Consider the following 9,850-nt stretch of genomic DNA (forward strand, 5'->3'; position numbering starts at 1 on the left):
TGGGTAGACCCTGTACTCACATACTGGTTTGGATCAGGTTCTGGGATTGTGTTTGAAGAAAGACATCCCATGAGCCAAGGAGTCTCTGGGAAGTCACCAGACTCAAGATTGACTTGACAACTTCACACCCACCTACGCAGCATGAGGGCGGGGTATATCCATCAGTCCTCTTAATTTAGATTGAACTTGTCATCTCATGTGTGATGTTTCATTTTCCTTCTCAAAAAATGTGAATTTCGGGTGGTGCCTATGGCTCAGTGGGTGGAGCGCCAGCCCCATATACCAAGGGTGGCGGGTTGGAGCCTGGCCCTGGTCAAATTGCAACAAAAAATGGCTGGGCGCTGTGGCAGGTGCCTGTGGTCCCAGCTACTCGGGAGGCTGGGGCAGGAGAATCCCTGGGCCGGGGAGTTGGAGGTTGCTGCGAGCTGTGTGATGCCATGGCACTCTACCAAGGGTGATAGGGTGAGACTCTGTCTCTAAGAAAAAAAAAAAAAAAACAGAAAAATGTGAATTTATTTGCCTGTCCAAAGCCATTGTATCCTTGGGATAATTGCCCTGGTTTCCTACTCTCTACCCAAAGTCTCTTTTCAGTTGGCTTGTCTTTGCTTAGAAGTCATCTGTGTGTTAGACTATAGACACCACTGTTATACTTTGTACATTTCCCTGAAGAAGACTGGGCCTTGGAATTTCCAACCACAGGGAAAGGCCAGTGTTTCTGTGTAGCACTGAAGATTTTTCTGATCGCATCTACCAGTTTACCAGGTTGGGAAGAGATTATTGCACTTCTAGGATCTCTTAACATGCTATCTGTTTGCACAGACTCCGAACAGAGGATATTGGGATGATGACCTGTCATATTAGGGAAATTTGCCTAATTGTTTAGGAAAGCAAACCCAGTGAACTCTGACAAGGCCCAGACTGAAGCTTCCTGGAAAATTTCTTTCACAATATCCTATTCTTAACACTGAGTGTATTTATGTGCCTGTGATCGGTTGGACACAATATTGGGGCATGTGTAAAGTGTAAATTAAGGCACAGGCCTTAATTTATTTACAGAAAAATCAAAATGATTATGAAGTGATGAAAAGACAAGAAACAATTGCCCCCCGGCAATTTGGAAAAATCCTGGGCTATTAATTCTGCAGAACTCATATCCAGGGAAAATGATTAAGGGGTGAATATACCTATTTCATCCATTTAGCCAACCAGAAATTATCTTCTTATGTTCTCACTGTGGTATTTGTATTGGTTTCCATTTCGTATTAACTTCTTAACTTTTGTACAAAATATCAGTTGACCCGGTGAACTAATCAGTCACAGAGACTTCCTGTGAGTACCCACCTTCTTCTGATGGTTTAAACCAGCATGAGATGGATATCTTCCTTCTCTTGTTTCACATTAGAACATTGACAAGTATTCCATGGCAAGAAAATTATGTAGAAAAAATATTTTGCCACAATATTGACAGGAAGAAGATTTGGGGATGTTATTATACCTCAAAAGCTGTGTTTACTTGGCCACTATATATAAAAGTCAACATCATTGAGTAAAAATAAATGAAGCCACAGTTATCGGATATGCTATTCACTAAGTCCTGACTGAACCCTATAGTCCTTCCTCCACAAATCCTAATTTGCACAGTTTTCCAGGCGCAGTGGCCCACACCTGTACTCTAGAAGGCTGAGCTGGGTGGATTGCTTGAGCTCAGGAGTTTGAGACGAACCTGGGCAAGAACAAGACCTCCTCTCTGCTAAATAGAAAAAACTAGCTGGACAAGGTAGTGGACGCCTATACCCAGGCACTATACGGAAGGCTGAGGCTAGAGGATCGCTTGAGCCCAAAAGTTTAAGGTTGCTGTGAGCTATGATGCCATAGCACTCTACCCAGGGCAGCAGAGTGAGACTTTGTCTCAAAACAAACAATTCTGGACCATTCACAAAGCACATGCAGTTTCTCTCTCTCTCTCTCATTTTCTCTCTCCTCTCTATATCTCTCTACCTCTTACCTATACCCCCGGTAGCCTCGCTGTATTCTGTTAAGAAGAAGATAATATTGAGGTCTTTAAGGGGGTTCCCCTTTGTTTTCTGGAATACTCCCTTATTCCCCACATTAAACTCAGGGTCTTTGGTTCCCCCTGGATTCATCTTTGGTCTTCTATTCCTGCAGGGTCAGCAGGGAATGCCCAGAGGCGGAGGAGCCTGAAGTCTCTCAGGACTCACTGGATGGATGTTATTTGATTCCTTCCATTCTTCCTGACCTGACTCCTACGCGCCCCCCCACTCCATTAGGAGCTTGCTTTGTGTTTTTTGAAAAAACAAAAGCATGTCTGTCTGGGTTGTAATGCAGGCAGCTGTGTCATAAGGTTCCAACGTTATCCCATAATCCTTCCACTTCCCAGCCCCAGCTGGGCAGAGAGCTGTCAGTCATTGGTGCAGGCGGGACCTGGAGACACACATCAATTGGCATCAGAATCTAAAATCAAGTGTTCAAAGAAGGAGCAAGAAACTGTGGGCTGTCCCCCAATATATCTGAGTATTTTGTAATAAAACTAGCAATTAATTTTTTTTTCCCTCCATCCTCTTTTGGTCAGCAATTGCCTCTTTCCTGCTTTCCATTTCTCTCTGAGGTACAAGGAAGCAAAGGCTTTCCCCAGGATCACAGTGATTGACAACACAGAAATGAAATGCACACATATTCTGCATCTAGTGTATGCCTGCTCCCTGCCGGGGAGCTCTGTATACACCATAACCCATTCAGTCCTCAAGGACTCCCGAGTACTCAGTGTATCTCGTGTTGGAGCTGAGGACACCGGCACAGCAGGTGACCCCCTGTGAACACAGCTCCACGGCGTAGGCTCTGTCCGCTGCTCTGCAGCTGGACCTGCCAGGACCCAGGCTGCAAGGGGTGCTCGCCCTTTCCTTTTGTCTTTTGTAGCAAATGGTTTTGAACTAATTTCAGGCTTACACAGAAAGTTGCCAGTCTGCTTGACAGCCTGCGTGACACCTCTTTGGATTCCCCAGTGACTAGTCCCCGGGGGCCACTTAGGAGCAGAGCCAGCTGCACATTCTGCCCTGTAGCTGCAGCTCCCTGGGCCTCTGAGGAACATCAATCAGGGGATGAAAGGTCCTTCTCTCGCCCACCCCTGTCCCAGGGTCTCTGCTCTCACCTTGGCTGTTTTAGGGGCCTTGTAAAGCTTCAGGTTCTGTCTCAGAACCACTCCAGCTGGGACTAGGCTCCCAGGAGGAGGTAGGGAAATGGCCAGACACACGTCTCAGAGGTGAGATGAGTTTGGGAAGGGATGGCCCTGCCAAGGGCTGTTAAACACGAGCCAGGAGGAGCCAGTTCATCTCTTAAGATGGGCCCACAACATACAAGGGTGCCCCTGTGTGGATTCCTTGTGATAACGTGACAATAGCGGGGTCGGTGCGCGGCTCAGACCACAGCAGTGCCACTGGCAGTCTGCTTTTCTCACCCTCTCCTCATAGGGGGAACCCCAGTAGAAACAACACGAACACAGGCTACACTGTAACTCGGTCTTTCATTGAGCTCTTTTCCCTATGTGCCCAACTAATGTGCGCAGTCTTCAGAAGTTTGAGAAAATGTTTTCCCTTTCCCTCAGCAAATGCAAAGAGCATCCAAAGCATAAGTTTAATAAGACACAGTATTCTGGAAAAGACAGATAAAACAACATCATGAAATTAAGCAGTGATAATTAAAATCATTCTACCAGCTTGCTTTTCTCAATAGCAAATGCAGAGGAGCAGAACTGGGACACCCAGGTTTGACCTTTCACCAGGAGATTTGTTGTTTCAAGATAATTTCCCCATCAGCCCCACATGAACTATCATAAAATCTTACTGAGTACCCTACACGACCAATGATTCATGATTGGCAAACTGTATCTTTAGAAACTGCTCCCAATTTTATATAGTAATAAATATTACATAGTAACCCACTGTACAAAATACAATATCCCTTTTCTCTTATAAGCCATTAAATTTAGTGTTTTCTGCTTCAAAAATGAAACCTGCAAATCGTTATGTACTGATTTGTTTTCACAGTCCACTAATCTGTTCAGCAACACAAGTTGAAAAGACCATTTTTAATCTAACTTCGTCAATGTGCAAAAGCTCAGTAAGGAATCTTAGATCTCATTTCTCCCGTGTTCTTACTTCTTTATACTAGCATAACACACAAAAACGGACTCTTTCCTCAGGGATAAGTTTAAAGAAAAGATTATGAGACCCTGGTATGACTAAACTAATGCTTTTTCATTTTCCTTCCATGGCTTTGTGGTTTCAGCTATTGGGAATATTCCTAAAAATGCCCTAATGGGTAGCTGGGTATGCAATCAGCTACCAGGAAGGTTGGTGTCCATGGGATTAAAATGAGTTAAGGCCAGGTAAGGTGGCTCACACCTATAATTCTAGCATTCTGGGAGACCAAGAAAGGTGGATTGCTTGAACTCAGGAGTTTGAGACCGGCCTGAGCAAGAGCGAGACCCCATCTCTACTAGAAATAGAAAAACTAGCCAGGTGTTATAGCAGGTGCCTGTAGTCCCAGCTACTTGGGAGGCTGAGTGAGGAGGATCACTTGAGCCCAAGAGTTTGAGGTTTCTGTGAGCTGCGATGATGTCACAGCACTCAACCCAGGGCAACAGAGTGAGATTCTGTCACCAAAAATAATATTAATAAATAAAAATTAAATGTGTTGTGCCAAGGTTAAATCCCCTGCTCATTCTATTATAAGTTTCCTTCTCTCTGTGTTTTTTCTTCTTTTTTTCTTATCCCTTTTGGATGAATACTTATACTATTCTTTATATTCTGTCCTAGACAAGGTGACACACATCCTCTAGTGCTTATTGATGCCTCCAGATTGGAGTCCCTCCTATCCCTTCCTCCAAACTTTATAGAAAGGCCTTGAGGCTGGGGTTCTAGTTACAGGGTCATCAACAACAAGGCCTGGGGTTTTAGATGAGTCTTGGACCTTTGGCACCGCCTCAGCAGCAAAGGCTGAAACAGGACTTGGATGTGGTCCGAGGTCACCACGGACTCTCACACCGTGGCTTTTCCCAGAGCCCAGGCACTCCTCCCCTAAAGGACTGAAACTTGGAGTTGTAAGAGGGCGTGTTTCTCTGCAAAGGGCCTCTCCCACCTGCAGCAGTCTGCTTCTGAGTATGGCAGTTGACACTGATTGCGTCCCTCACTTTGCTGCAGACGCAGGAAGAAAGAAGCTGATATCACCAGGTCCTGGTTGGGCAGGGACAGGGTCCTTACATGCTGTCCCTGTAAATTCTCAGGAAGGTTCTCTTCTCCCTCGTGGCTGTCACTTTCCTATTCAGCCAGCCCTGGGCTCACTTGGCTTGTCCTCCCACAGAAGCTCAGCTTACCCCTGGGCCTGGCCCACTTAGCCGCCCCTTCAGACTCAGCCATCTGACTTGATTTCTCTTTCTCTGAAACCAAGTACTGCAATCAGAGTAACCTGGTTTCTTGTACCCTCAATGAATCCCTAACAATAATTTTTTAAAAGCACTAACAATGAGCTATGAGGAAAGAGGGGAAAATGTCATCAATTTCTGTTGATATGACTGTTCATTCACCATGGAGGTAAATTAATACAATTTTATATAACTAGGCAGATGCAAGCATTTAGACCTTTATTAAGTCAGTTCTAAAATTGGCTAATCTAACTGCAAATCTTTTCACAGTAGTTTTTCTCCATGGCTATTTATTATTCTAATATTCAACAAAATTGCTTTACTTGTTTTATAACTGTACTTACAGGAAAATCAAGCATATCTTCTAAATCTTAAAATATATATATAGTCTAGCAAGCAGAAGGGTTGAAAGGGAGAGCAGAGGGAAAGGGGGAGGGCAATTGGAGGGAGGAGGGAGGGCAATGGGTGGGATCTCACCTAATGTGCACAAGGCAAGTGTGTTCAGCACACCCCCTGGGTGAAGGGCTCTTCTATAACTCAAACTTTACCTTGGAAGTGAGAACAATGTAACCTAAAAAGGTGTACCCTCATACTAATTTGAAAATAAATAAATAAATAATAAAAACATAAACTTTATAATCTGAAAAAAAGAAAGAAAGCAATGTAACAACAGGTGATACGTGTCAGCTCCCAGCCCAGCCTGCAAACCTCCCCCTTGCTGTCCAACCTGGTCTTTTCATATTCACCTGCCTGATGCTAATGGGCAGGGTGACCTTAACTATCACAAATTGTGAGATGAAAGAGTCAGGGTTCCTTAGCCCAGGCTGGAGGAAAGCCTCCACGTTGGGCATGAATCCTCTGTTTGGACTCCACATGAGAGGTATGATAACTGCCTGCAAAATGGGGGTTTGGGTCCTATATCAACTAATGGTAGCTTCGCGAATGTACAAACTGCAGCACGATATATTTTAGATTACATTAAATTCTCCGTGGTGTGTCCGTATAGTTATTTTATGGTGATGAGCCTGAGTACACACTACCTGGCATAGACCACCACTTACTAAGGGAGGGAAGTTCCTTGCTACAGGCCCCGAAGGACAAAGGACTTGTACCATAATTGCTGTTAACTTGTATTTTTCTTATTTTAATGTGAATTAAACATTTTGGTGTCTCTACTGAACCATACCGAAAGAATAGGTTGGTGTCATCATTCTTCTGCCCTCCAGGTTAGGTGCAGCTTTTGGGGACGAAACGGTCCCTGCGGCCCTCTGTCTGCAGGTCGCGTAGGCACCGCAAGAGGGCGCCGTGGCAAAACGAGGTTTGTCCCGAGGCAAGATGCCGCCCGTTCCAAAATTCAGGGGTTCCTCACACTTGGTCCCACCATCCCGGGGGTCAGCTTAAGGTTCGCGTTGCCCAGACCTCAGGAGTTGGCTATGGAGGCTCAGCCGTCAGGTGGCGACACCTCCCTCCGTCTCCTCGTAGACAGACAGGTCCCGAGCAGAGAGAAATGTATTTCCGCTGCTTCTGCTGGTGCAAAATATCGGCTCATCGTTCTTTCTCAGTGCCCCGGGGCCTGCTGCCCCCGCGTGTTGGGGAAGTGGAGGAGGAGCCATAACAAGACAGAAGAGGAGGGAATGGAGGGGACTAAGAACAGGGGGATGCGGCTAAGGAGATATGTGGGGGAAGGAGGAGGAGGTAGAAGAAGGGAAGGATGGAAGTGAATGGTAAGGAGTTCTCTTCCCCAGCCCCACAGCGCTCTGGGCCCCCCACCCCCATTCTGTACACACATCTTGCCCTGGGCTCTAATCCCCCAGCCTCCTTTCTTCCCACACAAACAGCCTCTCACCTTTTTTCCTTCCCCTGATTCTGGGGACTTTTTCATTATACAATTTTTAACCCCCCAAAGGCTTAGATTGGCTAAACATAGGCCTAATCCCACGGTTTGTGTGTAACCCAAAGCAAAAGTTTGGTACCCTTGTGCCCAGGACACATGTACAAGAAAGAACACAGCCATAAACTGGGAACAACCCAAATGTCTATCATTAAGAAAATGAATAAACAAATTATGGTATTATTTCATTAGCAATGAAAATGGATGCATCACTGTTGACTACCAAATCCATAATTTTTAGTGAAAAAAAAAAGCCAGATGTAAGAAAACACATATTGTATGATAACGGGTTAAAAGCCAGACCTGTTAGGAGTTCACAATAGGCATAAAATTCCAAGGTAAGGACTGAACATCCTGCACAGCAGACAGTGGTAACTGCTAGGGGCTGGAGGGGAACTGTGGGAAGCTTCTGGGAGCTAGTAACATGGCAGGTGGTGCTTACATCCATTTCATTCACCTTTCTGCACATTGTATCACACAATTAAAGAAAAATATCAATTCCTGTCAGTAATATCAAATCAGGAACCACACCATGCTAAACCTGCAGATGGATTACTTCAATCTGCACAGCAAGATGATCTGTGGGTTCATGGAGGAAGCATAGGAGGTGACCCCTGGTCCTCTCCAGGCCAGAGGTGATGGCAGACTTGAGGAGGACCTCTGTGCAGAGATGGAGGCCACAGACCTGACCTAAAATCCCTGGAGTGACAGAAATACGTCTGAGGAGCCGGAAAAGCTTGGCATGCTACAGCCATGGACTGTGGTGCCTAGCACTGCACTGGGATGAGAGAATCATCCTAAATCCTGGGCCTTTCATAGCATGAGGTGTCAAAGTGTGGTGACCTTGGAAGAGCAGAACACTTCTCCATTGGTCCCAAGTTTGTGGGCATGTAGTATAGAGCCCCAAGAGGGCAGGATTGCTGGAGTGTTCCAGATATTACAGAGGCATTTAGACAGCATGTCTAAAGGCAGAGGGGAGGGTTAGTGTCCTCCAATAGAGTCCAGCAAACTTGAAAACAATGGGCAGCCAGAGATGAGGCAGAACTGAGAGGATATGGCCTGAGATTCTCACATCCACTTCAAAGGCTCCACTGCGTATCCTCAAAAGCGTGTTCACAGTGTGAATGCATGCGAGTGTGCCCATGCCCTCACGCACATCATCTCCCACATGTGTGAAACAACAAAAATAGAAAAGAATGACAGAGTAATGATGACAGCAATGATAGAGTGAAGACTCTGTAACCGTTCACTTGAACCTGTGTGCGCGGGAGCTGTCCCTACAGAGGGCAGAGGGTCTGCTTCTTCATAGTGAAATAATGTTGTAGAGATAAAGCTGAACGAGCCGGTAGGGAACAGAAATATACCTGAGGATTTGATGAAGCCCGAGAGGTCATCTTGTTACAGAAATCCTGCTCTGATAGATATCTATTTGTGAAAGAAAAAGTTTTTAAAGGCCCCAAAACTAATTAGAGCAATGCAGATTAATGGTTTTTTCTACATAGATTGTTACTGGAATTTTCTTTCTAAAGATTCATTTCCTTCAGAATTTGAGTCGACGTAAGCTCAGCTCACAAATTCCTTTGGAGTTCATTATGAGGGCAGACGTGATTTATCTTCCTGTACTGGTTACTATTCCAGAAATGGAATTGCAGCTTGGTCTTGGAACGGTGTTTTGGGACATTCAGCAGAAGTGAACAATGGAAGTTATGTGAGTCACATAAAACTGACCAATTTTCTCTCAGCTCACCCTCTAGCACAAGGAGCCTAAAGAGTTGGTTGAGATTTCCATTGTTGTCAGTTGCTCCAATTTCAATAAAAATGTTTGACGTGAATTGGCAAGTGCACATGTTAGAGGAGGTGGGTGGCTCCTTGAGTCTGGGAAGTGTCTTTTCATGGGGGTTAATTGTGTGCCAGATCTTCCTGTCTCCATCCAGCCTCTACTTGGTGACAAGTTATTCTCTAGCACAAGGCTTTTCTCACAACCACTTTTCTATTTTCTGATTTAAAAAAAGAGAACTATAGGAGGGAGCTTCTTGTTTGAAAATGGAAACTATTTAGTTGTATCTGGGATTGCAAAGATATTCTCATTTGTATTCTGCAGGGGGAAATGGGAAAATGCATCTCAACTTTCAATTTCTCTAATGTCCAAACTTTGGAAGAGCATGAGGAAGGGGATCCAAAGAAGCAAGACAAGCAAAGGGGAGGCAGGAGAGGTGGGAGGAGAGCTCAGCCATGAGGCAACGTCGAGTCAAAGGGATCAGTATTACAGGATTGGCCCTCACTGGACTCTGGGCTTCTGGGCAGCTTCTGTAATATTTTACATCTCTTACTGGTTAGCTGCTAAGCTCACCAGATGGACTGTCAGCCTCTGGAAAACTGGGAACTGCTTCTACTTATTTTAACATTCCTAGGACAAATTTCTTTTTCTTTCTTTCTTTCTTTCTTTTTTCTTTTCTTTTCTTTCTTTTTTTTTTTTTTTTTTTTTTGAGATAGACTCTCACTTTGTCACCCTCAGTAGAGTG

This window comes from Otolemur garnettii, unplaced genomic scaffold (genome assembly GCF_000181295.1).
Source record: "Otolemur garnettii isolate 467f Iridium unplaced genomic scaffold, OtoGar3 scaffold00073, whole genome shotgun sequence".
NCBI lineage: Eukaryota > Metazoa > Chordata > Mammalia > Primates > Galagidae > Otolemur > Otolemur garnettii.